At 42.5% G+C, this 26,282-nt stretch overlaps 4 long non-coding RNA genes and 14 other non-coding genes across 18 annotated transcripts; 14 read left to right on the forward strand and 4 right to left on the reverse strand.

The window, feature by feature from the left end:
- Window positions 1-85: 85 nt before the first annotated feature.
- On the forward strand, window positions 86-157 carry trnap-agg (transfer RNA proline (anticodon AGG)). Its single transcript has one exon. It is a non-coding gene; the product is annotated as a tRNA-Pro (tRNA).
- Window positions 158-346: 189 nt separating this feature from the next.
- trnap-cgg (transfer RNA proline (anticodon CGG)) lies at window positions 347-418 on the forward strand. Its single transcript has one exon. It is a non-coding gene; the product is annotated as a tRNA-Pro (tRNA).
- Window positions 419-591: 173 nt separating this feature from the next.
- On the forward strand, window positions 592-663 carry trnap-ugg (transfer RNA proline (anticodon UGG)). Its single transcript has one exon. It is a non-coding gene; the product is annotated as a tRNA-Pro (tRNA).
- Window positions 664-953: 290 nt separating this feature from the next.
- trnap-agg (transfer RNA proline (anticodon AGG)) lies at window positions 954-1,025 on the forward strand. Its single transcript has one exon. It is a non-coding gene; the product is annotated as a tRNA-Pro (tRNA).
- A 412-nt stretch (window positions 1,026-1,437) lies between these two features.
- trnap-agg (transfer RNA proline (anticodon AGG)) lies at window positions 1,438-1,509 on the forward strand. The gene has a single exon. It is a non-coding gene; the product is annotated as a tRNA-Pro (tRNA).
- A 434-nt stretch (window positions 1,510-1,943) lies between these two features.
- Window positions 1,944-2,015, forward strand: trnap-ugg (transfer RNA proline (anticodon UGG)). The gene has a single exon. It is a non-coding gene; the product is annotated as a tRNA-Pro (tRNA).
- A 291-nt stretch (window positions 2,016-2,306) lies between these two features.
- trnap-agg (transfer RNA proline (anticodon AGG)) lies at window positions 2,307-2,378 on the forward strand. The gene has a single exon. It is a non-coding gene; the product is annotated as a tRNA-Pro (tRNA).
- Window positions 2,379-2,790: 412 nt separating this feature from the next.
- On the forward strand, window positions 2,791-2,862 carry trnap-agg (transfer RNA proline (anticodon AGG)). Its single transcript has one exon. It is a non-coding gene; the product is annotated as a tRNA-Pro (tRNA).
- Window positions 2,863-3,296: 434 nt separating this feature from the next.
- trnap-ugg (transfer RNA proline (anticodon UGG)) lies at window positions 3,297-3,368 on the forward strand. The gene has a single exon. It is a non-coding gene; the product is annotated as a tRNA-Pro (tRNA).
- Window positions 3,369-3,901: 533 nt separating this feature from the next.
- trnap-cgg (transfer RNA proline (anticodon CGG)) lies at window positions 3,902-3,973 on the forward strand. Its single transcript has one exon. It is a non-coding gene; the product is annotated as a tRNA-Pro (tRNA).
- A 415-nt stretch (window positions 3,974-4,388) lies between these two features.
- Window positions 4,389-4,460, forward strand: trnaa-agc (transfer RNA alanine (anticodon AGC)). Its single transcript has one exon. It is a non-coding gene; the product is annotated as a tRNA-Ala (tRNA).
- A 170-nt stretch (window positions 4,461-4,630) lies between these two features.
- On the forward strand, window positions 4,631-4,702 carry trnap-agg (transfer RNA proline (anticodon AGG)). The gene has a single exon. It is a non-coding gene; the product is annotated as a tRNA-Pro (tRNA).
- A 189-nt stretch (window positions 4,703-4,891) lies between these two features.
- On the forward strand, window positions 4,892-4,963 carry trnap-cgg (transfer RNA proline (anticodon CGG)). Its single transcript has one exon. It is a non-coding gene; the product is annotated as a tRNA-Pro (tRNA).
- A 173-nt stretch (window positions 4,964-5,136) lies between these two features.
- On the forward strand, window positions 5,137-5,208 carry trnap-ugg (transfer RNA proline (anticodon UGG)). Its single transcript has one exon. It is a non-coding gene; the product is annotated as a tRNA-Pro (tRNA).
- A 1,830-nt stretch (window positions 5,209-7,038) lies between these two features.
- LOC143105576 (uncharacterized) lies at window positions 7,039-7,946 on the reverse strand. Its single transcript, XR_012983502.1, has 4 exons — window positions 7,896-7,946; window positions 7,598-7,683; window positions 7,348-7,413; window positions 7,039-7,099 (listed from the first exon to the last, which is right to left on the reverse strand). It is a non-coding gene; the product is annotated as an uncharacterized LOC143105576 (long non-coding RNA).
- Window positions 7,947-9,121: 1,175 nt separating this feature from the next.
- LOC143106182 (uncharacterized) lies at window positions 9,122-9,474 on the reverse strand. Its single transcript, XR_012983641.1, has 3 exons — window positions 9,426-9,474; window positions 9,255-9,338; window positions 9,122-9,168 (listed from the first exon to the last, which is right to left on the reverse strand). It is a non-coding gene; the product is annotated as an uncharacterized LOC143106182 (long non-coding RNA).
- Window positions 9,475-10,751: 1,277 nt separating this feature from the next.
- Window positions 10,752-11,603, reverse strand: LOC143106779 (uncharacterized). The gene is made up of 4 exons (XR_012983737.1): window positions 11,542-11,603; window positions 11,256-11,449; window positions 11,004-11,145; window positions 10,752-10,889 (listed from the first exon to the last, which is right to left on the reverse strand). It is a non-coding gene; the product is annotated as an uncharacterized LOC143106779 (long non-coding RNA).
- Window positions 11,604-11,758: 155 nt separating this feature from the next.
- LOC143106436 (uncharacterized) lies at window positions 11,759-12,427 on the reverse strand. The gene is made up of 3 exons (XR_012983687.1): window positions 12,297-12,427; window positions 12,082-12,221; window positions 11,759-11,938 (listed from the first exon to the last, which is right to left on the reverse strand). It is a non-coding gene; the product is annotated as an uncharacterized LOC143106436 (long non-coding RNA).
- Between the last annotated feature and the right edge of the window lie 13,855 nt (window positions 12,428-26,282).

The raw sequence follows: 26,282 nt of genomic DNA on the forward strand, positions 1-26,282 counted from the left end.
CTGCAACTCAACACCACCCGACCTGCCTTTCCTTTCAGCTAAATATTGCTGCACAAAACGCTCGACAAAAGCGTTTGTGCAGCGTGGCTCGTTGGTCTAGGGGTATGATTCTCGCTTAGGGTGCGAGAGGTCCCGGGTTCAAATCCCGGACGAGCCCTCTGTTCTGTGAAACTCTGCAACTTTTGCTGCTAGCTGCCACCGGTGAACTGCTGCAGTTTGTTACCCAGGACTTACTTTAGGAAATGTTGATGCGCAGTGGAACCAAGCTGAAATATTGGTCTTCCCTGCAGACCACTCTAAATATTTGTGTGAAGAAAGGCACCGAATAAAAGGTACCCTTGGCCCAGGCTCGTTGGTCTAGGGGTATGATTCTCGCTTCGGGTGCGAGAGGTCCCGGATTCAACTCCCGGACGAGCCCTTCTTTCCGAAAGAAACGCCAGACTTCACTGCAAGAATCGACGCTAACGAAACAAACAAAGACGAAACTCTTTTGTTAGCATTGAAGGAAAAGAGCCAATTTTGAACCAGATTTTTTACTTGCTCAGGCCTGCAAGGGGTCCTGACCAAATAAGACCCAGGAGAGCACTCAGCGGCTCGTTGGTCTAGGGGTATGATTCTCGCTTTGGGTGCGAGAGGTCCCGGGTTCAAATCCCGGACGAGCCCTTTTGTGCTTCCTCACCAATTCTTTGTCGGCCTCACTGTCTAACGCCTTTGTGCTGTGGAGATTTAGCCTCAGTTGGATGTTTATTTTTTCCCCCGTAGCCATCACATTGGGGCTTGTTGTTCTAGGGGAATGATTATCGCTTTGGGTGCGAGAGGTCCCGGGTTCAAATCCAGGACGAGCCCGCAGGCGTTATAGGTGCATTTCATTGAAATGTGTTAATTTTCAACTCTCGTCAGTGATCTAGAAAATTATGTTGTTGTTTTTTTCAACTAAATTCATAGCCAGTCAAGGCACGTTGGTCTAGGGGTATGATTCTCGCTTAGGGTGCGAGAGGTCCCGGGTTCAAATCCCGGACGAGCCCTACCCCACGCAAATATTTGTCATTATCATGTGCTTGTGTCAGCACTGTCTCACCTTTTCTGTACAGCATATAGCCGGCAGCTTTTCTGCAACTAAACACCACCACACCTCCCTTTCCTTTCAGATAAATATTGCTGCACAGAAGGCTCGACATAAGCTTTTGAGCAGCGTGGCTCGTTGGTCTAGGGGTATGATTCTCGCTTAGCGTGCGAGAGGTCTTGGGTTCAAATCCCGGAAGAGCCCTTTCCCACGCAACTTTCTGTCAGTATCATGTGTTTGTGTCAGCACTGTCTCTCCTTTGCTGTACAGCATGTAGCCGGCAGCTTTTCTGCAACTCAACACCACCCGACCTGCCTTTCCTTTCAGCTAAATATTGCTGCACAAAACGCTCGACAAAAGCCTTTGTGCAGCGTGGCTCGTTGGTCTAGGGGTATGATTCTCGCTTAGGGTGCGAGAGGTCCCGGGTTCAAATCCCGGACGAGCCCTCTGTTCTGTAAAACTCTGCAACTTTTGCTGCTAGCTGCCACCGGTGAACTGCTGCAGTTTGTTACCCAGGACTTACTTTAGGAAATGTTGATGCGCAGTGGAACCAAGCTGAAATATTGGTCTTCCCTGCAGACCACTCTAAATATTTGTGTGAAGAAAGGCACCGAATAAAAGGTACCCTTGGCCTTGGCTCGTTGGTCTAGGGCTATGATTCTGACTTTGGGTGCGAGAGGTCCCGGGTTCAACTCCCGGACGAGCCCTTCTTTCCGAAAGAAACGCCAGACTTCACTGCAAGAATCGACGCTAACGAAACAAACAAAGACGAAACTCTTTTGTTAGCATTGAAGGAAAAGAGCCAATTTTGAACCAGATTTTTTACTTGCTCAGGCCTGCAAGGGGTCCTGACCAAATAAGACCCAGGAGAGCACTCAGCGGCTCGTTTGTCTAGGGGTATGATTCTCGCTTTGGGTGCGAGAGGTCCCGGGTTCAAATCCCGGACGAGCCCTTTTTGTGCTTCCTCACCAATTCTTTGTCGGCCTCACTGTCTAACGCCTTTGTGCTGTGGAGATTTAGCCTCAGTTGGATGTTTATTTTTTCCCCCGTAGCCATCACATTGGGGCTTGTTGTTCTAGGGGAATGATTATCGCTTTGGGTGCGAGAGGTCCCGGGTTCAAATCCAGGACGAGCCCGCAGGCGTTATAGGTGCATTTCATTGAAATGTGTTAATTTTCAACTCTCGTCAGTGATCTAGAAAATTATGTTGTTGTTTTTTTCAACTAAATTCATAGCCAGTCAAGGCTCGTTGGTCTAGGGGTATGATTCTCGCTTAGGGTGCGAGAGGTCCCGGGTTCAAATCCCGGACGAGCCCTACCCCACGCAAATATTTGTCATTATCATGTGCTTGTGTCAGCACTGTCTCACCTTTTCTGTACAGCATATAGCCGGCAGCTTTTCTGCAACTAAACACCACCACACCTCCCTTTCCGTTCAGATAAATATTGCTGCACAGAAGGCTCGACATAAGCTTTTGAGCAGCGTGGCTCGTTGGTCTAGGGGTATGATTCTCGCTTAGCGTGCGAGAGGTCTTGGGTTCAAATCCCGGAAGAGCCCTTTCCCACGCAACTTTCTGTCAGTATCATGTGTTTGTGTCAGCACTGTCTCTCCTTTGCTGTACAGCATGTAGCCGGCAGCTTTTCTGCAACTCAACACCACCCGACCTGCCTTTCCTTTCAGCTAAATATTGCTGCACAAAACGCTCGACAAAAGCCTTTGTGCAGCGTGGCTCGTTGGTCTAGGGGTATGATTCTCGCTTAGGGTGCGAGAGGTCCCGGGTTCAAATCCCGGACGAGCCCTCTGTTCTGTAAAACTCTGCAACTTTTGCTGCTAGCTGCCACCGGTGAACTGCTGCAGTTTGTTACCCAGGACTTACTTTAGGAAATGTTGATGCGCAGTGGAACCAAGCTGAAATATTGGTCTTCCCTGCAGACCACTCTAAATATTTGTGTGAAGAAAGGCACCGAATAAAAGGTACCCTTGGCCTTGGCTCGTTGGTCTAGGGGTATGATTCTGACTTTGGTTGCTAGAGGTCCCGGGTTCAACTCCCGGACGAGCCCTTCTTTCCGAAAGAAACGCCAGACTTCACTGCAAGAATCGACGCTAACGAAACAAACAAAGACGAAACTCTTTTGTTAGCATTGAAGGAAAAGAGCCAATTTTGAACCAGATTTTTTACTTGCTCAGGCCTGCAAGGGGTCCTGACCAAATAAGACCCAGGAGAGCACTCAGCGGCTCGTTTGTCTAGGGGTATGATTCTCGCTTTGGGTGCGAGAGGTCCCGGGTTCAAATCCCGGACGAGCCCTTTTTGTGCTTCCTCACCAATTCTTTGTCGGCCTCACTGTCTAACGCCTTTGTGCTGTGGAGATTTAGCCTCAGTTGGATGTTTATTTTTTCCCCCGCAGCCATCACATTGGGGCTTGTTGTTCTAGGGGAATGATTATCGCTTTGGGTGCGAGAGGTCCCGGGTTCAAATCCAGGACGAGCCCGCAGGTGTTATAGGTGCATTTCATTGAAATGTGTTAATTTTCAACTCTCGTCAGTGATCTAGAAAATTATGTTGTTGTTTTTTTCAACTAAATTCATAGCCAGTGAAGGCTCGTTGGTCTAGGGGTATGATTCTCGCTTAGGGTGAGCGAGGTCCCGGGTTCAAATCCCGGAAGAGCCCTTTCCCACTCAACTTTCTGTCAGTATCATGTGTTTGTGTCAGCACTGTCTCTCCTTTGCTGTTCAGCATTTAGCCGGCAGCTTTTCTGCAACTCAACACCACCCGACCTGCGTTTCCTTTCAGCTAAATATTGCTGCACAAAACGCTCGACAAAAGCGTTTGTGCAGCGTGGCTCGTTGGTCTAGGGGTATGATTCTCGCTTCGGGTGCGAGAGGTCCCGGGTTCAACTCCCGGACGAGCCCTTCTTTCCGAAAGAAACGCCAGACTTCACTGCAAGAATCGACGCTAACGAAACAAACAAAGACGAAACTCTTTTGTTAGCATTGAAGGAAAGGAGCCAATTTTGAACCAGATTTTTTACTTGCTCAGGCCTGCAAGGGGTCCTGACCAAATAAGACCCAGGAGAGCACTCAGCGGCTCGTTGGTCTAGGGGTATTATTCTCGCTTAGGGTGCGAGAGGTCCCGGGTTCAAATTCCGGACGAGCCCTACCCCAAGCAAATATTTGTCATTATCATGTGCTTGTGTCAGCACTGTCTCACCTTTGCTGTACAGCATATAGCCGGCAGCTTTTCTGCAACTAAACACCACCACACCTCCCTTTCCTTTCAGATAAATATTGCTGCACAGAAGGCTCGACATAAGCTTTTGAGCAGCGTGGCTCGTTGGTCTAGGGGTATGATTCTCGCTTAGCGTGCGAGAGGTCCCGGGTTCAAATCCCGGAAGAGCCCTTTCCCACGCAACTTTCTGTCAGTATCATGTGTTTGTTTCAGCACTGTCTCTCCTTTGCTGTACAGCATGTAGCCGGCAGCTTTTCTGCAACTCAACACCACCCGACCTGCCTTTCCTTTCAGCTAAATATTGCTGCACAAAACGCTCGACAAAAGCGTTTGTGCAGCGTGGCTCGTTGGTCTAGGGGTATTATTCTCGCTTAGGGTGCGAGAGGTCCCGGGTTCAAATCCCGGACGAGCCCTCTGTTCTGTGAAACTCTGCAACTTTTGCTGCTAGCTGCCACCGGTGAACTGCTGCAGTTTGTTACCCAGGACTTACTTTAGGATATGTTGATGCGCAGTGGAACCAAGCTGAAATATTGGTCTTCCCTGCAGACCACTCTAAATATTTGTGTGAAGAAAGGCACCGAATAAAAGGTACCCTTGGCCCAGGCTCGTTGGTCTAGGGGTATGATTCTCGCTTCGGGTGCGAGAGGTCCCGGGTTCAACTCCCGGACGAGCCCTTCTTTCCGAAAGAAACGACAGACTTCACTGCAAGAATCGACGCTAACGAAACAAACAAAGACGAAACTTTTTTGTTAGCATTGAAGGAAAAGAGCCAATTTTGAACCAGATTTCTTACTTGCTCAGGCCTGCAAGGGGTCCTGACCAAATAAGACCCAGGAGAGCACTCAGCGGCTCGTTGGTCTAGGGGTATGATTCTCGCTTTGGGTGCGAGAGGTCCCGGGTTCAAATCCCGGACGAGCCCTTTTGTGCTTCCTCACCAATTCTTTGTCGGCCTCACTGTCTAACGCCTTTGTGCTGTGGAGATTTAGCCTCAGTTGGATGTTTATTTTTTCCCCCGTAGCCATCACATTGGGGCTTGTTGTTTTAGGGGAATGATTATCGCTTTGGGTGCGAGAGGTCCCGGGTTCAAATCCAGGACGAGCCCGCAGGCGTTATAGTTGTGTTGTTATTTATTATGTTGTTTTTTTTTTCAACTAAATTCATAGCCAGTCAAGGCTCGTTGGTCTAGGGGTATGATTCTTGCTTAGCCCCTTAACGCCTACTGTCATAAATATGCGACAAACCGTTTAACTTAATTAACCAGCCGAGATAGCGTCTTCATTCCCCCAATGCCGGTTAGTGCATATTCGCTACGGACATAGAAAACCTTCGACAAGCACTTGTTTCTAGTGGGACCGCAAAGTGACGGACTTATTTCCTGTTTACGCACAAGGATTACTCCGGTCGCGAGGTTATCGATATGAGGGAGAGGGACCTGGCTGCAGACCTCTGGGGGAATTCTATCAGTGGAGCTCCACTCAATAACGGAAATACGTCACCTCCACTTGAATAAGGAAGTAGTCGCTGAAATAACGTGAGACCTCAGGTTTGTGTTATTTGTGTATTTGATATATATATATATATATATAATTAAATTAATTGTATATAAATGAACATTAGGTATTGTGATATTCCGTTAACTTAGGTAATTTTACGTTTTTCGCGTTTTTCATCTGAACATCGACCGATCGTAACTAATGCAGAAACGAATTAGCGTTACCTATTAACATTGTTTAAGATCATGCTCCTCCACTAGGCTTTTAGGTAGTTTTAATAAAGATACCAAAAGCAATGATTTATTGTACTGTTGTGTGTTGTAGTTCTGTTGTTGTTCGAAGAGCATGTACACAATGTAGATAAAAGTCAATGGTGTAAGTAGCCTATAAAGTCACTGGCAACAGCAGGACCAGAACAGATGGCACATTTATAGGAATACAGTAGGCTACAAGCAATACAGTAGCCTAGCGTGTGTGTGTGAGAGAGAGAGTACAGCATACAGTACAAGCAATACAGTAGCCTACACTTGAACTAAATCTAAAAACAAAAGTTTACATTTTGAAATTGAAATGAAGAATCAATAGGAACCAGAATTGATAAGTAGAACTGGAATCAGAATCAATGTTATTTGAGTTTTTTATTTTTCATTTGGAAACGATCTTTGGACAAATGATGTCATTGCCCGAATGTGAAGTTCGTCCCGTACATGAATAGAAAATGTTTCGTGATCTTGGACGGTGGTAAATTGAAATGTGAACAAATTCATGTTTTCAACGTCCAACTGGACAAACTGTCTGGCCAGCACCTCCTCCTGCTCTTCCGCCTCCATGTCCAACACCCGTGGCAGCCAATATTTATTTTTTATCAGCCCACTGTTTTCATCCAACCAGTCTGCTGCCTTTTTTGCCTCTTCGAAGAGCTGAGCAACAAACATTAAAAGGCAGTTCAGTCAATTAAATTGTTTTAGTGGAAGGGACATTGCACTACCATGCCAGGCCTACGCCTACCATGCTCTCACTTGCTTGATGCCTCTCCTGTGTGCAGCAATGGACACTTGTGTACTGTAGGTCTATGTGGGGAGGTCAATAGATGATAATGCATAAAACAGTGTTAAAACATCATAGATCGAATGCGTGTCTATGCAAGAGCCTGTGTGTGGGTGTGTGTGTGTGGAGGGGGGTTCTGTGTTTTAGCGGTCTCAGTAATTAAGGATCTGCATTGACCTGATGTTTAATGTGCAATATATATTCCCTTACCCATTTAGTGTTCTGGTAGTCTTTGCTGAGCTCCTGTATCTCACGCAAACGCTCTTCTCTCTAATACAAAGACAGACATTGTTCATAAGAGTCCCAAAGTGAGTTCACATTCATACTTGAGGTTAGTTGAGATACAACATAGAATAAAAATTAAATAGAAAACAACATTGTTAGGGTCATTGTCATCCAGATTGGGTGGTTCAAACATCATAGATCTAATGTGTGTGTCTAAGAGAGTGACTGGATGTGTGGTGGCGGGTGGGTGGGGGTCCTGATTAATGTTTGATGTGCAATATATAACCCCTTACTTCCTCACAACTTGTGTCCTCACATTCTTCATTGAAGTCCTCTAATTCACTGAAACTCTCTTCTCTCTAAGATTGAGACAAACATTGTTCATAAGAGACGCGAGTTCACATTGACACTTGAGTTGAGACACAACTTACAACTTTTTAGACACAACACAACTTTTTTTTACAATGAAAAAAAATAGAATAGACAACAACTTTGTTTGGGTTATTGTCATCCAGATTGTATGGTTAGTGAAGAAATAAACACCTGTTCAATGGAGACACAGCTGTCACACTGGACTGTTGGAGCTGCTGTTGGGGCTGTAGGAGCTGCTGATGTTGCTGCTGGTGGCCCTGTTATCACAGTAATGAAAAGATGTAAGGTAAAAAAACTGAGAATGCTGCAGTTAACATTACTTAAACTGTCGAATTGAGGCAAGACACTTACCAACTATTATCTGCCCATTAGCATCCTAAAATGACCAACAAAAAATAAATGTGTAATGTGTACTGTTTGTCATAGCAGTTTTATGCTACTATCTCTGCACAATTCCATATCATAGTACCATAGTGTCCAGCTTCCTTTTTCGTGGCACACGGAAAACAGGTGCCACACTACCGTCTGCCATCTTTCTGCCCTCCTCTGTGAAATGTGCGAATCTTCTTCCATGTCTGTAATTGAACAAATACATGTTTTGTCCTTGCATTTCTCATTTCGATTGAATAGTTATTAATACAGGATTATTCACAAATTATACCCCTCGATCTCCAGATTCTCCATTAACACTGTGCACCACCACCTCCTCAGGTAGGGCATGTCATGCTAAAGAAGAAAAAGTTACAATGCATGGAAAAGGCACAATATAATGATTCAATGAAATTAAATTTACCACATTTGTTAGATAGCACTTACTATGGAGAAATCAAATGGTGTCTCCAGGGCGATGTACCAAGCATACTGTCAATACAAAGAAATATTAATGGCTCCATGTTTCAGGTGTAAATGTGCTTGCATTAAGCTTAAAAACAGTGTTCTCTGTTACACTGTTAGTGTGCCTAATGGGCATGGTGTGTTACTAAATGCAAGCTTAGCAACTCACCATGATCATGAAAATTCCACAGTCAACACCAAAATGTTGCTGTGGGAGGCCCTGTTACAAGGAAGAACATGCGCAATGAATAATTTTAGTAATTATGTTGTTTCCTAATTACATATGCACTAATTCTTAACTGTTATCACCTCAATGTCCAGCCCTGTCTGTTCCTGCCAAGGTCCTGGTGCTATCCTCTGTGCAAGAGCCCTGTTAAGAGTCAAAATAGTATTAGAAGGAATCTCTGAAACAATACACATAGAATATAATTCAGCGCTTATGCAGCTCTGACAAGTAAATAGAACGTGATTGTCAAGAGTAGTTACTTTAATGTGGGCAAGTCAGGGGAACGTGACTGCCCAGACACTGACTAGTATTTTGATATGGCTTTTGGCTAGTCAGGGGAACATGACTGCCATGGTAAATCATCCTATTGTAACCTCAAAATGTGTTGATAAGGCTTGTGCCCAAAGCCTTGTTCTTTCTTGGCATACATCGAGTCCATGAACAAGATTAATGTTTTCAGTGGCTCCATGACCTAAGGGAACACAGTCTTGACAATAAGATGGAAGTTAAAGCTTTTTTCCCCCTAACATCAAGGTTACTGAAATTTACTACTGGGTTTTACAACCTTTTAGTCAATATTGTTACTTGACAAACTTTTTAAGGATGCCCGGTCACTTACACAAAGCAGATAATGCCCTCGAGTCCACAGAGGAAATATCAGTGTCTTCTTCGCGTAATCCACCTTAAAGAAGAATGTTTTTTTTTTTGTTATTGTGAATCATTTCATTTCTATCCGTATTCAAGCTACATGTATGCCTGCATACTTACAGGAAGACTATGCAGAGGGTCACAATCCATGGGTGGGAGCCATGTTGGGGGCGTGTGAAGGTCCATGATGAAAACATCTTTCCCCTACAGAAAAATACAGCTCTGTTGTTGTGTCTGTTACAGTAGACACTACTGGCAAAGTTATCATTCAAAACATGCATGCAGACATACCTGAAGTTGGACCATCTCCTGAACCAACCTCAAACAAGCATTCCCCACCTGTAAAACAACACCTTTCTTAAACCTTTCTGGTAAAAATAATGTGTCAAACCATAAAGAGACAAAAAGTATCTCACAGACAATCCGACCGTACGTGTGGTAGACAAAGTCTTACCATTATTTATAGGACTAAAACAAGGTATTCATGATGGATTACATAGCACCTTGTCTTTCCATAACCACATATTTTACCCACCACAGAGTCCATCTCCCTGTTTGTCCCCAAGGTCAGTACATTCTCCCTGGTAAGACATGTTGGACCAGCTTTAACAATGAGCTCATTTGCTGGCCCACTGTCATTCAGTACGTAGTTGAACTGTTAGGAAGACACAACCAAAGAAGTGGCACTGGTAAAAATGCTTCAATTTAGCAATCAACCCAGAGAAAATGTACAGACAATATGGCAAGTCTTGTTCAGAAAAGTTTAGTCTTTAATTTATACCAGCTTTTCCTGAAGGGGATGAACTCCATTAGGTCCCCACGAACTTCTGCAGGGCCTGATATTAACAATGACAGTCAGTGCTGCACAGTCCTGCCCACAGTGAGTTGAAGCGTTCAACAGACAAGGTTCACTTTGCGGTGACACTTCAATTACAGGTGGCTGTAGACCTTCCGGATGACTTTGCTGTGATGTTCTGTCTGGCAATGTTTTTGCACCTTAAGATTAGGTAAGAAGGACAAAACAGAAAACAGCATTATGCGATTGTCAAAAGACTTTGTAACGGAAATTATGTGGAAGATGTAAAGTTTGATGTTAACCTAGTAGCACTTGGCCCAAGTCTGACAGGGTGACACTGTTCAGGTCTTGAACCTGAAGACCCCTTCTCAGCTGGCGTTTCAGCAGTGTGTTGTTTTGCTGGTTGTTCCTGTGCTCTATGATGTTCCGCATTAGGAAGATGTGAGCAGATGGTCCCATGTTGTTTAGAAAGTAATTGTTCTTCCTCAGACAAGCGAACAGTTGCTCAGCCACCTGACTGTTCAGAGTTGCCTGCAGTTCAGGAACAATGAAGATTCTGCGCAGCACATCCTGTGGATCTTTTGTGTTTGACTGGTGGAATTTGTCATAGAGGACGTAGTGCTTTCCTGAGCCTGTCACAGGATGGCCATTGGAATCCGGTTGACTGAGTCTCTCTACCAGCCACGGGAGATGCACTTTAAGTTGTCCATGTGTGGCAGCCTCTACATTGTTAGGTGTTGGCTCAGCAAGCCTTCCCTCAAAGGGCTGAAATGGAGGGTTGTCTGGGACTCTTAAATTGGTATGGGCTACCAACCCCCGCGCAAAGTCATACACACAGACATTTGGCAAATGCTTCCACGACAGAAGTACATCTGCAAAGTCCCTGGGGCTTTCAGCTCTTAAATTGAATTTAAGGCTGTAAACAATTCCATGAGGGCACATAATGACAGACCATCCACCTATGAAAGAATAAAATATATATGTATATATGTGTGTGTATGTATATTTAGTCTAACTTCCTTCTCTACCGTGATTTAATTATTGTAATAAATCTACATTTTCACATTACTCACCAGAGGCCCCCCAAATCGACTGAAACACCTTGTCATAGGTCTGCCTGCTCTTCATTTCCCCCCGTAACCGGTTCACAAGGTCCATGCGTGACCCCTTTGTGTCCATGTTGCAGGATTTGCACAGGTTGCGAATGGTGGACACCTAAAAATGATTTGAATTCATAATCTGTGTTTCCCATTAGTCGTGGGAAGTGGACATACATTTCATTGAAAGTAAGAAAAACAAACAAAAACAATCATCAGTGATTGTACCTTTTGCCTCAGCAGCTCATCAACCAGGCGGTCCTCTGTTATATCGCATAACTGAGGTTTAGCCGAGCAGCTCTGCACTGGGGCCTTTTCGAACTCGGTGTTAAGCACAGTACTTCCTTTACGAGTCTCCCTTCCGATCCAAGGTGCCCAGTTGTCATATGTTGGTTTAACAACAAATGGATTCTGTGAAGAGACTTCATGGGATACATTGCCATTAAAATAATGCTCATTCTGAGCAGAAGCACACAGCTTCTCCGCTGTGTTTTTATAATCTAGACAAACTCACACTCAAAAAATCCTCGGCTGATCATGTGCAGATGAACAGATTCCCAGAAAGCCTCTATGTTGTGTTTACCGCGAAAGTCATCCCTAGGTTGTTCCAGCTCACTAACTGGATTTTGTAAAAACACAATACAAGATACATGACATCACTGTATATGGAGTTACGTTAATAGATGGAACCTAAAGGGAGACATACCCTCAAAATTGAACACTCCTTTCCTGTGGAGGTCCATAACCACCACTGGAGGGTAAAAGCCACAATTTACACAAGAGTATTTGTACTCTGTGTTGCAGAGTGCCTCAAATTGGCAGTATCCATGAAAAATTAACTCATTGGCTGGAAACTTCATCTTTAACAAAGTCTCAAGAGAATTGATGACTCGGGACACAGACACATGATTCTATAAAAAAAAAGAAGAATATTAGGGCCTCACACCATGCTCAGCTCATAAACCTGGCACTTGACACTTTTTACAAATGGCATCTCTTGCTGTCAGGCAACTTGAGTCACAGCGCCTTGTATAGCTCGCTGCTTCACACACACCTGAAGATTGTGTCTTAAATACTGACACAGCTGCAGCGTCAGGATGACGCGGTCATTGTAGTTGTGCAGGCCATCTGTCCACTCCTGGTACCTGTACATCATTTGGCATTTGGTGCACCTTCTTCTGTAAGTTGAAATGTCTAATGGACATAGATTCAGACATTAGGGTATACAATTAGATGTATGTGTAATTTCAAAAGATGTATTGAACTTACTTTGTGTGACACCTTCCATGCCAACTATTTTAGCTTTGCTGGTGACTCGCACAGCCTCCTCTAAGTTGGGGTTCTCTGGACACAACTGGCAAGTTGTTTCAGTCGGAAACAACTGCTGAGGGTAATGTCTGTGAGCTGTGACCTCTTCAGGAAGAGTGGCAGGTATTTTTTTGCTCCCATACACATACCTCACAGTTCTCTCCATCTCTGTGGTAAGAGGAGTTGATGGTGGTGATGCTGTTGTTGGTGTTGCAGTCATGAAAAGGTGTTTTTCTGTCTGAAAAAGGTGCCACTTCGCAATATGTTTATGAGGACAAGATGTGCGTGCCTTTGCACAGGGGCAATGCCAGGTGTTCTTTTTTCTGTTGTAGGTTACTATTACCCTGCCCAAGGTGCTGTAGTGGTGTAGCCTTGGTTCATGGATTGAAAGGCAAATATTGCTTTTAGAACCATCAAGTTCCACCAACACACACAGGGGGGCCTGAGCATTCTCTGCTTCTTTTTGTCTGTGTTTACACACTGCCACCTTGGAGTCATTAAAAAATTTGCTTAAGAGCATTTCGTCTAGGACCTGCTGTTGAAGTGGTACCTCGGTGGCAGAGGTGTTGCAGTACTCTATGGACCTGATGTGGTGACAGGTGCTATGAGTGAGGCCACTCCGCTGGGCGAGCAGGTGGTATTGCCGGCAGTCCTCCATCTCACACCTTGTAACTTTTGTCTGGCCCCATGTTTTTCTCTGTACATGTATTGGGACAGAAAAACCGCAAGACGTTTTTCTGACTGCATACAGGCCTTTGCTTTGGTCTACACATGTACCTTTTAGGTGTGACTTTGCTGTTATGTCTTTTGGTAGGCCATGTTGTCTTTGTATGTGTAGAGCCACATTTTTTTTGTATAGAACAAGGGTGCAGTGAGGGCACTTCACATGTCGGGGCGTCTTGGGGGGCGCTGTACGATTACATGAATAGGGGTGGTCTGCAAGTGCAGGGTGGAGGTTGGACTGGAGGTCAGGCAGTGCAGACTGGATGTCAGGCAGTGGAGGCTGGAGGTCAGGCTGTGCAGACTGGAGGTCACGCTGTGTTGAGCGGAGGTCAGGCTGTGCAGACTGGAGGTCAGGCTGTGTGGAGCGGAGGTCAGGCTGTGCAGACTGGAGGTCAGGCTGTGTGGAGCGGAGGTCAGGCTGTGTGGAGCGAAGGTCAGGCTGTGTTGAGCATAGGTCAGGCTGTGCAGACTGGAGGTCAGGCTGTGTAGAGCATAGGTCAGGCTGTGCAGACTGGAGGTCACTCTGTGTGGAGCGGAGGTCAGGCTGTGTGGAGCGGAGGTCAGGCTGTGTAGAGCAGAGGTCAGGCTGTGTGGAGCGGAGGTCAGGCAGTGTAGAGCGGAGGTTGGGGTGGCATATGTTCAAATGTCTCCCCATGTCTACTCTTCGTACCACTGTACGTTCACAGTTAGGGCAGTGGTAGTGACCAGCAGGACGACATGGTTCCCTGCACCTGTGTAATATTTGGTCTACACAAAAAAGTGATTATGTTAAAAAAACAACAACATCAAATCAAATTGTATAACAGCGAAAAAGTCTGCCAACATACCTTTGTAGCGAAAAATGCGCTCCATTTCTGCAAATCCTAGCACTGAAAAATGCAAGCACTTACACATAAGCATTTGGAGAATGTTACAACCATTTGCATGACCTCCAAACCCCAAAATCTAATTCAATAAGCTAAAGCATATCTTTTCTGAAAGCTCATATCTTCAAGATGCGCTATAAAACTCGTGACCCAGCCTAAATTAGCTGTAGCTATCTCAGTAGTGTTCAGATGTTCAAATTGTTTTGTCATATTACATTATTTTACAAAGAAGGATTGACACCTATTTATACCACTCAGATGCCTTATAACTATAAGTCATGGTGACCTTATTTTTTGCATTAAGTTTACGTTCAGATGTTAAAACATAGGCTACAATATGAGTTAGAAATAAAAAAAAAATACCTGCAACTTATTACATTTCTTTATTTATTGTCCAATTTACAAAGGAACAAGGTCTGCTGGGAATGGGGAAAATGTGTTTATCCCAATGTTCTTACTTCCTGTCATTCGTTGTGAGGCTACTGCTGGATGTGTTGTAACTTAGTTATAATATTCAGGAATGCAATCAGCAATTAGTAAGTATAAAAGTGGCACACTCAAGCGAAAAGAAAGATGAGAACAGGAGGAGACTAAATCTTAGCAATTCTGACGTTAAGTCCTTAATCTCGGTGAGGTGGACTGCCCATGCGGTATCGGATTTTTAAAAAAGGCATTCAGAACATGTTTGATAATGGTGGAGGTTAATGTACAGTATTGGGAATATAGGATAGTATTGTATAATACCGTTTTAAATGTTAAAAGAGAATAAACTCTTTTGAGAGGTGGATAAACTAAGAGGTGGGTAGTCCTAAACTCTATTTCTGAAATTGCAGAGGTGGATAAACTACTCGCGTTTAGCCTCCACTACATCCTAATTTGCGCTCATAGGCCTATTCCCAGCTCCGTAACAGAAAGGTAATATTTGAATGTAAGCTACTGTATACAATGTAAGCTATAGATATTTTATATCATATATAGCCTACACAACCAAGGGACGGAAGTTATCCTCTGAAAGCAGGGCATCTTCATATTTAGTGTTGCGTCGGAGTTGCGTAAAGAGGTGCAGAGCGCGCACCTGTTTGCTTTTTTTTGACTGGCAGTGCCCAAGATCAGATGACAATACGTGAGTTGGATAATGTAGGCTAAAATATAAAGGTAGGCTTAAAGCAAACAATAAAGGACAATGTTTAAGCCATTGGACATTATTGAAAGAAAACGATCGCAAAGATATGTAGAATGAATGAATAATGACCGGCGAACTAGGCTACTTTTTCAGCAAAAACATAGCCTATCCTAAAAGAAACGTTAAGCCTACATGACATATTATAATTTAGTCCTCTGTTTTGTAGGCTAAATCAGCATATTACCCTGGGTCATATTGGAAACGTACAGTAGCCTACTGTACCATAACGTATAGGATTATGCATGGTTTTAGCATAATCCTATAGGCCTAGAGGTCTTTCCTTCAAAAGGTAGGCCTACCCCATTGATTTCATTAAAACATATGCTAATGATATTGATGAGGGGGTGTTTACAAGGCGGATACCTAAAACCATCTGGCTGCGCACAAGTTGACGTTCATTTGTGATTTATAATGGGCACATCTGGAAGGGTGGTGTACGCACGTTTTTTTGTGCGTACGTTCGTTTTCTCTGAATCACACGTACGATCATTTCAGAAATTATCTAAGATCAAATGAAGGATGGTTTCTACGCAACCCTTTTATAAATGAGGCCCCTGCAGAGTCAGGCAGTTGGGTTTCAACGATTATCATCAATGACTGCTGAACAGAAGGCCCGTATACTCTATAGAGTGAACTTCTAATGGGTGAGTTACAGGCTGCTTTTTTTTAATGGAGTAGGCATATGTGAGGTGCACTTTCTGTGGAAGGCTATCTTACCGCTGCGCCACACTGTTAGGCTAAATTAAGCAATTGTGTGGTTATTGTGTAGGCCCACAAGTTCACGTTCATTTGTGATTTATAATTGGCACATCTGGGGCCTCATTTATAAAGCGTTCTTACGCACAGATTTTATCTTAGACCGTGCGTACCCATGCCAACGCTCAGATTTATAAAAACCGTCTTTGACGTGGAAAAGTGCTTATCTCCACGTCAGGTTCAAACTTGACGTACGACCATTTCCTTGTGGTAGGCCTAATGCCGGGGTACTGCAAGTAATCTGAGGTCTAAGTGCGATGCATTTTCAAAATTCCAAGACCAACGATCTCATGTCTTTCTTTACCATATCAATATCAGAAGATTTTTAAAGTCGTTTTTGGACGCAGCTTAATGTTTCATGTTTGGCATAAAACTGCTAATGAGAACTATAGCCCACTTAAGAAAGTGAAAAAACGAATAGCTTACTTATTTCATAATATCTAAAAAAACACCAAGACCTACAATAGAATGATTGAAACATTCTTACAGGTGATCTAGTATATTTAGTGTTCTCACCAATCTAATATTTGACCTACTATCATTACCTGAGGCCTCTGTTGCTGCCAGTTCAGAATTATTTTTTTAATTAATTAAAAATGATAAATAGATCTGTCTTAGGATAATATTATTGGCATCATCAAGTTCTATAAGAATGCAAATTCAGTAGACATCTGGTTTCTCCCTTATCATTATTGGTTAACTTTAAAATTGGTTTCAACAACTTTGCTTTTTTTTGCATTCAAAGTTGCATTGGTTGTTCATTAGTGTGTTCTGAGTATCATTCTGCTGTTTCTGCAGTACTGTATTAAAACAAAGAATGTTGATCAATATTGAATTGACAATTTATTTGTATTGACTGTTTTCAGAAATGATCTAAGATCAAATGAAGGATGGTTTCTACGCAACATTTTTATAAATGAGGCCCCTGGAAGAGTGGCATACGCACGGTTTTTTGTGCGTAGCCTACGTTCATTTTATCTGAATTACACGTACGATAATTTCAGAAATTCCACAAATTTGATATACTGTAATGTCAATTTGCAACGTTCTGTGTAACCTAAATGTATGTAGAACTAGGCCTACTGCCGACATCGAGCAATATGCCGTTTTAATTTGTAATGGCACTCGACCTTAATACAGCCATCCGTGCGCGTAGCTGGAAAAATGCTTAATGCTGGTAGGCCAGAGGTGGGTCGGTGAACACTCTTCCTCATCACTGATGATCAACATGGGTGCACTGTAGGGCTGTGTTCGGAGTCCTCTTTTGTTGTTTCATCATGGAGCATGTGGTGTGAGTACAGCATGTGCCAAGATAAGGTCAAAAAACACAGGAAAGTAAGTGTGTACTTACACTTACAGCAGTGCAATATCGAACAGCGATGTACTGTGTGTGCATGAGCCTGAAACATTGACCATGAGTATGGCAGGTGCCAAGAACCGGTCCAACACAAGAAAGTGAGTGTGTACTTACAGCAATACAACATCAACCAGTGATGCAGTAGTATATGCTGGACCTTGTAGGCCTACTATTGACTATGATGCGGTGTGTGTCAGTGTGGCATATGTGCCGAGAACAGTTTTAAAACACAAGAAAGTAAGTCCCCACTTATTGTACAATTGACAACATTTATCAGTGAATCGGTGTGTGAGTATGGCATGTGCCAAGAACAGTTCAACAACACAGGCAAAGTGAGTGTGTACGTACTTAAATACAATATTAACCAGCGATTTGTGTTTGTTGAAACCTCAACCTCAGCAGTGATCATCAACACGGGTGTACTGCAGGGCTGTGTTCTGAGTCCTCGTTTGTAGTCGCCACGTAGAACATGTAGTGTGAGTAAGACAGGTGCCAAGAACAGGTATAAATATAATACCAACCATGTTTGTGAGTGTGCCATAAGTGCCAAGAACAACAAAACAGGAAAAAAGTGAGTGTGTACGCACTAAAAATACAATACCAACCAGTGATGCACTTACTGCAATGTCAACCTGTGATGTAGTGTTTTGCACGACCCTGAAATATTGATGCAGTGCTTGTGGGTGTGGCATACGTGCCAAGAACAGTTTTAAAACACAGGCTAGTAAGTGTGCATACTGCAATATCAACCAGTGTGTGAGTAACACAAACAGCAGAGTAAACTTGATGTGTACGTAAAATGTGTGTGCAAAGAACAGTTCAAAACGACTGACAAAGTGAGTGTGTACGCATTAAAATACAACACCAATCAGTGATGCAATATCAACCAGTGTGTGAGTAACACAAACAGCAGAGTAAACTTGATGTGTACGTAAAATGTGTGTGCAAAGAACAGTTCAAAACGACTGACAAAGTGAGTGTGTACGCATTAAAATACAACACCAATCAGTGATGCAATGCTTGTGGGTGTGGCATACGTGCCAAGAACAGTTTAAAAACACAGGCTAGTAAGTGTGCACTTACTGCAATGTCAACCTCTGATGTAGTGTTTTGCACAACCCTGAAATATTGATGCAGAGCTTGTGGGTATGACATGTGCAAAGAACAGTTCAAAACGACTGGCAAAGTGAGTGTGTACGCACTAAAATACAACACCAATCAGTGATGCAGTGCAAGTGGGTGTGGCATACGTGCCAAGAACAGTTTAAAAACACAGGCTACAAAGACAACGAAATGCAGTTTGTGTCTAACCAGAACGGCAAAAAAGTGCAATGTAACACACAAAGTTTAGACAGGTGGTGCATAGGCAGAACAAGAAATATAGCACAGTGTAGACAGTAGTATGCAGTTGGTTTACAGAAGGTGGTTTAGAGTAATATAAATTAGATATAAATATGTGCAGTGTATTAGCAGTTATCTTATAAGAACAGAACAAATATGGCTATGTAATATGAACAATTTATGAACGTGTACAGATATGTGCAATGTAGTAGCAGTAACAATATAATAGTATTAAGAATAATATAAATATATGTAGTGTATTAACAGAATATGTTACAGAAAAATAGAATAAATATGGATATTCAGTATGAACCATATAGACAGATATGTACAGCTATGTGCAGTGTGGCAACAGTACTATTGTAGTGCAGAAACAGTAACATTATAAGTAGTAAGAATAAGTGTATTCTGCAGAATGGATAGTATGAAGAGCAGTAGAATATGTAAGTTTAATTAATACAAGTGTAAAAATACAACACAAGTGTAAAAATACAACACCAATCAGTGATGCAGTGCTTGTGGGTGTGGCATACGTGCCAAAAAAGAAACATGACTAAAGTGAGAGAAAATGATGCACTACTGACACTATAACCAGTAATGTGGTTTGTGAGTTTAGTGATATACCATACAACAACTTATGTGTTGCGTGAGTAAGGCATGTTCCTGTACTGCCCTAAAGAATTAACAAATGTTGCAGTGTGTGGGTAAGCCTGACCATGACAGAGGCATGCGCCAAGGTAAAACAAACAGCAGAGTAAACTTGATGCACTGACTAGTGCCACCATCATGTTTTTAACAATACCAGTACCTAGATTGTTGTGTGTACATATTGTGAATGTGGATCATACAGTGTGTTTTTTTAATGTTAAAAGTTGCACTTGTTGAATAAACTACTTTGAGAGGTGGATAAACTCTAATAAGAGGATAAACTCTACTTCTGAAATGTCTGAGGTGGATAAACTGCGTTTAGCCTCCACTACATCACTACCTAAAGTTAGCAAATCTACTTGAATACTGTTACCTACATCTTCACCAACGACAGCCGTTTTTTCTCTCTCTCTATTTATCATATCGAGCGCTTGAGCATACTGTAGCGCTCATCTTGCCTCCGAGCGCTACGGTGGACCAACATCAACTAGGGTTAGAGTTAGAAAATCTACTTGAATAGCACTACTGTATCCTCTTCCATCAAACCAGACAATACAAACAACATTATTTATACAGCATTATTAACAATATTTATTATTTATTTATTTACTATTAAGAAAAACGAAATGAGGTCTTCACGCTCAACAAACTATGCTACACTACGCACTAAGCCTATGCTTAATCGAAGTAATTCGTTATTTCATCACCATAAAATAATCAACAGATAAGATTCATGTGAACTCAACAACTATCACCACCACATATGTAGTACTATTTCCATTTCGGGCACTTAACCTATCTTGCTGCGTCAATTCACTGACAAGCCCCGAGTGGCAGCTCCCTCTCTTCCTCCATCAATTTACCTCAGACTGACAGCAACGCATAACGTTAACGAAAATCTCTAGTGCCAAAATCAGCGCCACAATTAATGCTTCAACATCGGAAAGTGAGTGCACATTCACTTGCCCTGTCTCATTTTATATGTAATTTGTTAACTTAAACACACATATTAACAGGTGTTAGTAAGGTGTCTCTATTAGGCTATTGAGCGCTTGAGCAGCTTTCGTCTCACCTCCGAGCGCACGTAAATTGGCAATTTAATCGGTTTCAGCTAAAAGGCGCACCATCATCAAGTAACGTTAACGTTACTAATTTAAGTTAGAAAAATACATATACTTAATTACTGTAGCCTACACCAAACCAGACAATAGAGACAAAAGTCTATCAACTGCTTAGACGAACGACACGCAGGACGTCTCCATCTACTATAGCAGCTATTTATGCTGCACCATGAATGAATTAATCGACCCTTTAGAGCCATGTAAACTCAACTACTAAAAGTCAATATCAATTAATTTTACCTCTAGGCCTACATCTGAAGCCTAACAAGGAGGGTAACTCATCTGAAGGCTTTCCCCATGTTTGCTACAATAGAGGGTACTTACCTTGAATAGGGTCGCACTGCTGTCTCTAGATAAACGGTCTTCACCTTCATCAATTTACCTCAGACTGACAATTTGACAGTACAAGTTACCTAAAGTTATCATGCATTGGTGACGACATCATTAAAATAACCAATTACCATCAGTTAATCTACAAAATGTGCTTGTTTCTGGGGAGAAAATACACTGTAGCAGTTGGTATCAAGAGACTCTCTTAGAGAGTATCCAATAGTATCAGATTGGCATAGAATGCCACTTTACCCACCAATCACAGACATATACTATCAGAGAATGGTCTGTATCTGGGGAGAGAAATGAGGGTTAGGAAGAAAATAAACGCATAAAGTAAGCCTGTCACCTATTAGAGCTACTAGCTACATTAGCAGCTAGCGAGTAAGACTACTATAACCTGCTGACTTACTGACATGAAAAAACAGACGTCGTGCTATATCTTTAACTCCTTTATTATCAAAACATTACAAACTTACATCTGTATAACTTGTACAAGTCTCTCAAGAGATATCTTCTTTCACGTAGCTCCTCCAAGATGTGCACACACATTTTTAAAAAGCGCGGCCAGGCAGCCACCACTGTAGGGGCGGAGTGGAGGTGCGTCATAGACAGTGGAGGTGACGTATTTCCGTTCTGGAGTGGAGCTCCACTCCCCATAGGTCTGCAGCCAGGTGCTCTTGATATGAGGCGGGAAAGTTTGATCCTGAGGTGTATATAAGGTAAGTTTTGCTAAGATAAAAATACTGACCTGCTTATTGTGTGCTTATACACTCGATGTAATGAGGTGAAATATGTGTGACAAGTATTTTTGAAGTTATTATAATATTTAGCTTTGTAGCATATTAGCGACAGTAGACCATAAGACTAATGCTAACCGCTAGCTAGCGCTATATAGAAAAACGCTTTTCAGGACGGCTTATCTAGGTAATCCTTTGTATTTTGCTTAGTTATTTTCAATAGTCTTTATACAGACACCATGGTGGGATACACCATGCTGGGATATGAATACAAAAGCTATTTATTTTTATGCAGATCCGAATGAAACCATCCGTGTTTTACGGCAAGCGCGTAATCGCGCAACCTCACGTCAGAGCTCCCCCGGAGGACAGTGAGGATAGTTGTCTCAGCGATAGTGCAGTAGAGGGTGACAATTTTTCGGGACTCCCGCGGGTCACGGTATTCCCGCGGGTTTCCCGCAGTACGGGAGTAAATTTCACTGTTGGTAACGTGATTGGGACGGGACAGGAAATAATAAACGGGAGCTGGCGGGAAGCCAAAAATTAGGCAGTGCATGCAGTTAGTGCGCCCAAAGACGTGAGACATTTCGTTTTAGAAAAGATAACCAATTACAACCCACAATACGTTTGTTGTTGATTGGTAGCCTATCAGAGCAAGACAAGCAGCTGCCCAGTTCACAATCAATCAGCTTCAGATAGGCCCTAATATAAGGCAAATGGATGCAAAGAAACAGTTACAGGCGAAAGTGTCAGCAAAGGACAGCTCTATTCAATTGCACGAGCTGTCCGGGAAAGCGGATCTCGTTGTTTAATGTGTCATGCAATGTTGGGGCATGGCACCTCAACGATCGCATTCCTCAATATATTTAGTAAGGGATAATGTATAGAACGCCGGTCATTGTCGGGAGATAGGTCCCGACAGGGCGAACCGGACCCCGACGCGCAGCAAAACGACACAATAAACTCCCCACGATATGACTCTTTAGCCTACATAGCCTAGGCTATAGCCTATTTGTTTCATCATGGCTTTTGCTGAGAAACAAATAGTTCGCAACAACACACGCTGAACTTGAATCAAACATTCTTTAGAACACAGCTGATCAACCGTCTGCTTTCACTTTTGAATAAAGTTCCAATCCTTGCGTAGTGATATGAAAGAATTGACTTAGAAGCACAAAGACCATTTTCCTTGACAGCGGTCTGTTATACTTAGCAACGGTCTGTTATTCAGAATTAGCAGACCGCCGAACGTTGGGAAGGCCCATTCAAGTGAATGGAGCATTCTGCAGCACTATGAAGAGCCGTGTAATAAGCCTATATATCGCATAACCTGGCGGAACGCAAAAAATAGTTTTGTTTACTCATAGCAACAACGTTGCTATGCTTCGCTGGTTTAACGTGATGAGAACGGTGCAAACTTAACTGATGGGATGAGATCTATGAAATGATTTAAGCATAGCCTACAGCAAAGTACTGTAAAATATGTAATTTTAATGTAGCCCAAAATGATCGGCTATTAAAGAAAAGTTAGACAAGGCTTTCTGCCCTACCAAAATGTAGCCTATGGTCACCGCACGGAACTGTACACACTAAAAAATACTGGGTTATTTTCTCAACCCAAACGTTGGGTTGAGGCTGTCAGGGCATTTTGTGGGGTTGTTTTTACTCATGTTGGGTTATTTTCTGTAACCCAGCTTGTTGGGTTGATAGTTTAGGACAGCGCCCCTCCTCTCTCCCACCTGACGTGGAGTACACTACCCAGCACCTGGGTGACTTTAACACAGCTGCATAGTTATTTGAGAGTTCGAAAAAACATCGTTATTCTTCCAACCGTCCAGTCCACCAGCTGTCAGCATGCAATGGAAATCAGGCGATTTCGTAAGGTATGTATCTTTAACTTTTTTTTAAATGTTTTATCCAGACTGATTTTAAAAGTCCACCCAGAGATGTAGAAGCTACCCTTCATGATATGAATGGATATTCTGCCTGCCAATTTCGTTCAGCCTCAAACAGGTTAACAATTGTGTCATTCATGCTAACTAACGTTAGCTAACATTAACTTACAATTACTGTTCATGTTAAATATACACAAAGACAGACTCATAAAAACATAGTTCTTTGTTCACTGGGTATGAACTGCTGACAGAAACAAAACGAACTTTTACAACGAACTAAAATGAGCATACCAAGCTGGTTGACATTAGCAGACCATATAGCTAGCATCAATGCTAATTAAATATGCTTCATGGTGGTTGTAGCCTAGACTATGGTTGCAGCTAACGTTTGTCAGCTAATATTAGCCAACACAGTTGAAGGTAATGTTAGTCTCTTCACAAGCCACACATACGGTAATAATAATGGCAAACAACATCTTATTAATTTATTCAGGGTAGCTTCATATCATAGCCATGTAACTTAACGTTACTGGGTGTTTTTGGTTGTAGCAGAGAAGACGGGCTCTGGTTGTAGTAGCACTATCAGACAGTCATTTAGATAACGTTAGCATCTAGAACTAGAAGCTACAAGTTATTATAACTGCACAGGTGGTCATGGTTTCCAAGTGTGTTGCGCTAATATTTTGTCTCCTGGTGGATTTGTAATGTTTGTCAACATCATTCAATGATAATGGTTCATGAAAATCTTGAGATAAAGTTCTGTAAATAACAGTGATTAATGCACTCTTTTTTTTTTTTCTTTGATTCACAGGGGTGATCCCCAAAACGGACGGTGGAATCTGCCTGCCTTCATGGAAGTATCACAAGCTTTTTCCTATCTGTTCAAAAAATAAACTGCCAAATAAATAAATGTCGAACTGTATTATTTCATTGCATGGCTATTGTTGCCCATTGGATGGATTTTAAAACATTATATTGTAACATTAATGATTTGCAAACATTTATTTGAATTATTATCAATTAATAGTGATTGGATTAAGGAGAAAAATAAGATACTTAGAATAACCCATAAATTAGGTCAGCATAACCCAGAGATGACAGTGAAAATAATATAAATCCTGGGTTGTATAAAATAGCCTACCCAACAATTATGTAGGTTTAACCTAACAGTTTTGTTACGATAACCCAATGTTTGGGTTAGACTATCAACCCAACTCATTGGGTTAACCGAACAACCCAATTTTCGGGGCTAATATAACTCAGTGCTGGGCTCGACCACTATTTACCCAGTGGATGGGTTGAAATTGGGTTGTTTTTAACCCAATGTTTTTTAGAGTGTAGCCTAACAGTCGGATAACTTTAGACATCAACATATATAGGGAGTGGGACGGGATTCGGGAGTCTTTCTCTCGGGATTTTGCGGGACAGAATTTTTTTGGGGGGGCTGTCACGTGATCGGGATATGACGGGAGTATTTGTGCGGGCTCGGGATGGGACGGGAGTGAAAATTGCTTCCCGTGTCACCCTCTATAGTGCAGGCAGCGATGAGGAATATGTTCCCAAGCCAGGTGATGAAGAGAGCAACAGTGAGAGCGACAGGAGCAGCAGTGATGAGGAAAATGTTGTCAAGCCAGGTGAATCAGGATTCAAAATTAACACCAGCACCAGCCAAATTTTTATGATAGATAGATAGATAAATACTTAATTGATCCCCAAGGGGAAATTCAGGGGGCTCAGTAGCATACAGACATCACACACAACATGCACTTACAGCGAATGGTAAATATAAGTATAAGTATAAACATATAACCAAACTCCACTGTCCAATAGAGACAGGAGATAAGGAAAAAATTATGTTGGCTGGTACTAGATTTTAGACTGAAATGCTGATTTCCTATTGAATGGCTAGTGAATTTCACCAGTTTATCCATAGATTATCTATAGATTTTCACATTTCTAAAAGTTAATTTTGACCCCTGCAGGTGATGGTGAGCGCAGTAGCGAGAGCGACAGGAGCAGCAGTGAGGAGGAGGTTCAAGACCAAGATGCGGGCGATGCGGGCAGGGATGAAGAGAGCAACAGGAGCAGCAGTGATGAGGAGGTTGATAGCACCAGTGCCCAAGCTGCAAGAAAGAAACAAAAGAGACCAAACAAAGACAAAGTGGCGTGGAAGACGGTGAAACAGACTCAGAGCTCTTCAAAAAATGTGCCAGTGTGGCAAGGTGCTCTCCCAGACAGTGACTCAATCAAACAGCCTGTTGATTATTTCAGACAGTTTTTTGACACTGAACTTTTGGCTCTTATTGTCAATCAGAGCAATCTGTACTGCACACAAGAAAATCCAAACCATGCCTTGAAATTAGATCAAAAAGAATTGGAGCAGTTCATTGGAACTGTTTTATACATGAGTGTTATCCGCTTACCTCGCTCTAGGATCTACTGGTCTAATGCATGTCGCAAGGATTAAAGTTCTCCGTCATAGGACGGATTTCCGTCAATTTGATTTTAGAAATGTCATATTTGAGATCGATGCAGATCCGATGAGAAAAAAAATAGGAGGGGGGGGGACTGTCACCTTTGCTTTTCCTTTTTTAAGGCAACTACAAATATTAGGTAAATGTTTAAAGACCTAATAGTGTTCTTGAGAACTTTCTGTGTCTCAATCCGTGACCGCTCAAGAAGATACGTCCTATATGGCCTACGTCAGCCATGAGTTTCGCTTTGTATGTTGTAGCTACACACTTGTCTCGGGCGTTTGCTTAAAAAAAAGAACACGTATGGAGGACTATAACGGTCTAAAAGTTGGATTATAGTGACACAATCGAGACAGCTGATGAGGTTGGCCAATCCGTTTAACTTTTTTGGATATGATATTGTGAGCTCTATGTGCGAATTCGGACGCTTTGTTCTTTCCGTGCATCAATGTAGACACTTACTATCGCGAACTCTTGTCAGGGGAGGTCATTCATTTTGGGTGTCACCTATGA

This window comes from Alosa pseudoharengus, unplaced genomic scaffold, assembly GCF_046254945.1.
Source record: "Alosa pseudoharengus isolate Yale_2024_CS ecotype anadromous, Long Island Sound unplaced genomic scaffold, YU_APseudo_1.1 YU_APseudo_1.1_scf_6, whole genome shotgun sequence".
NCBI lineage: Eukaryota > Metazoa > Chordata > Actinopteri > Clupeiformes > Clupeidae > Alosa > Alosa pseudoharengus.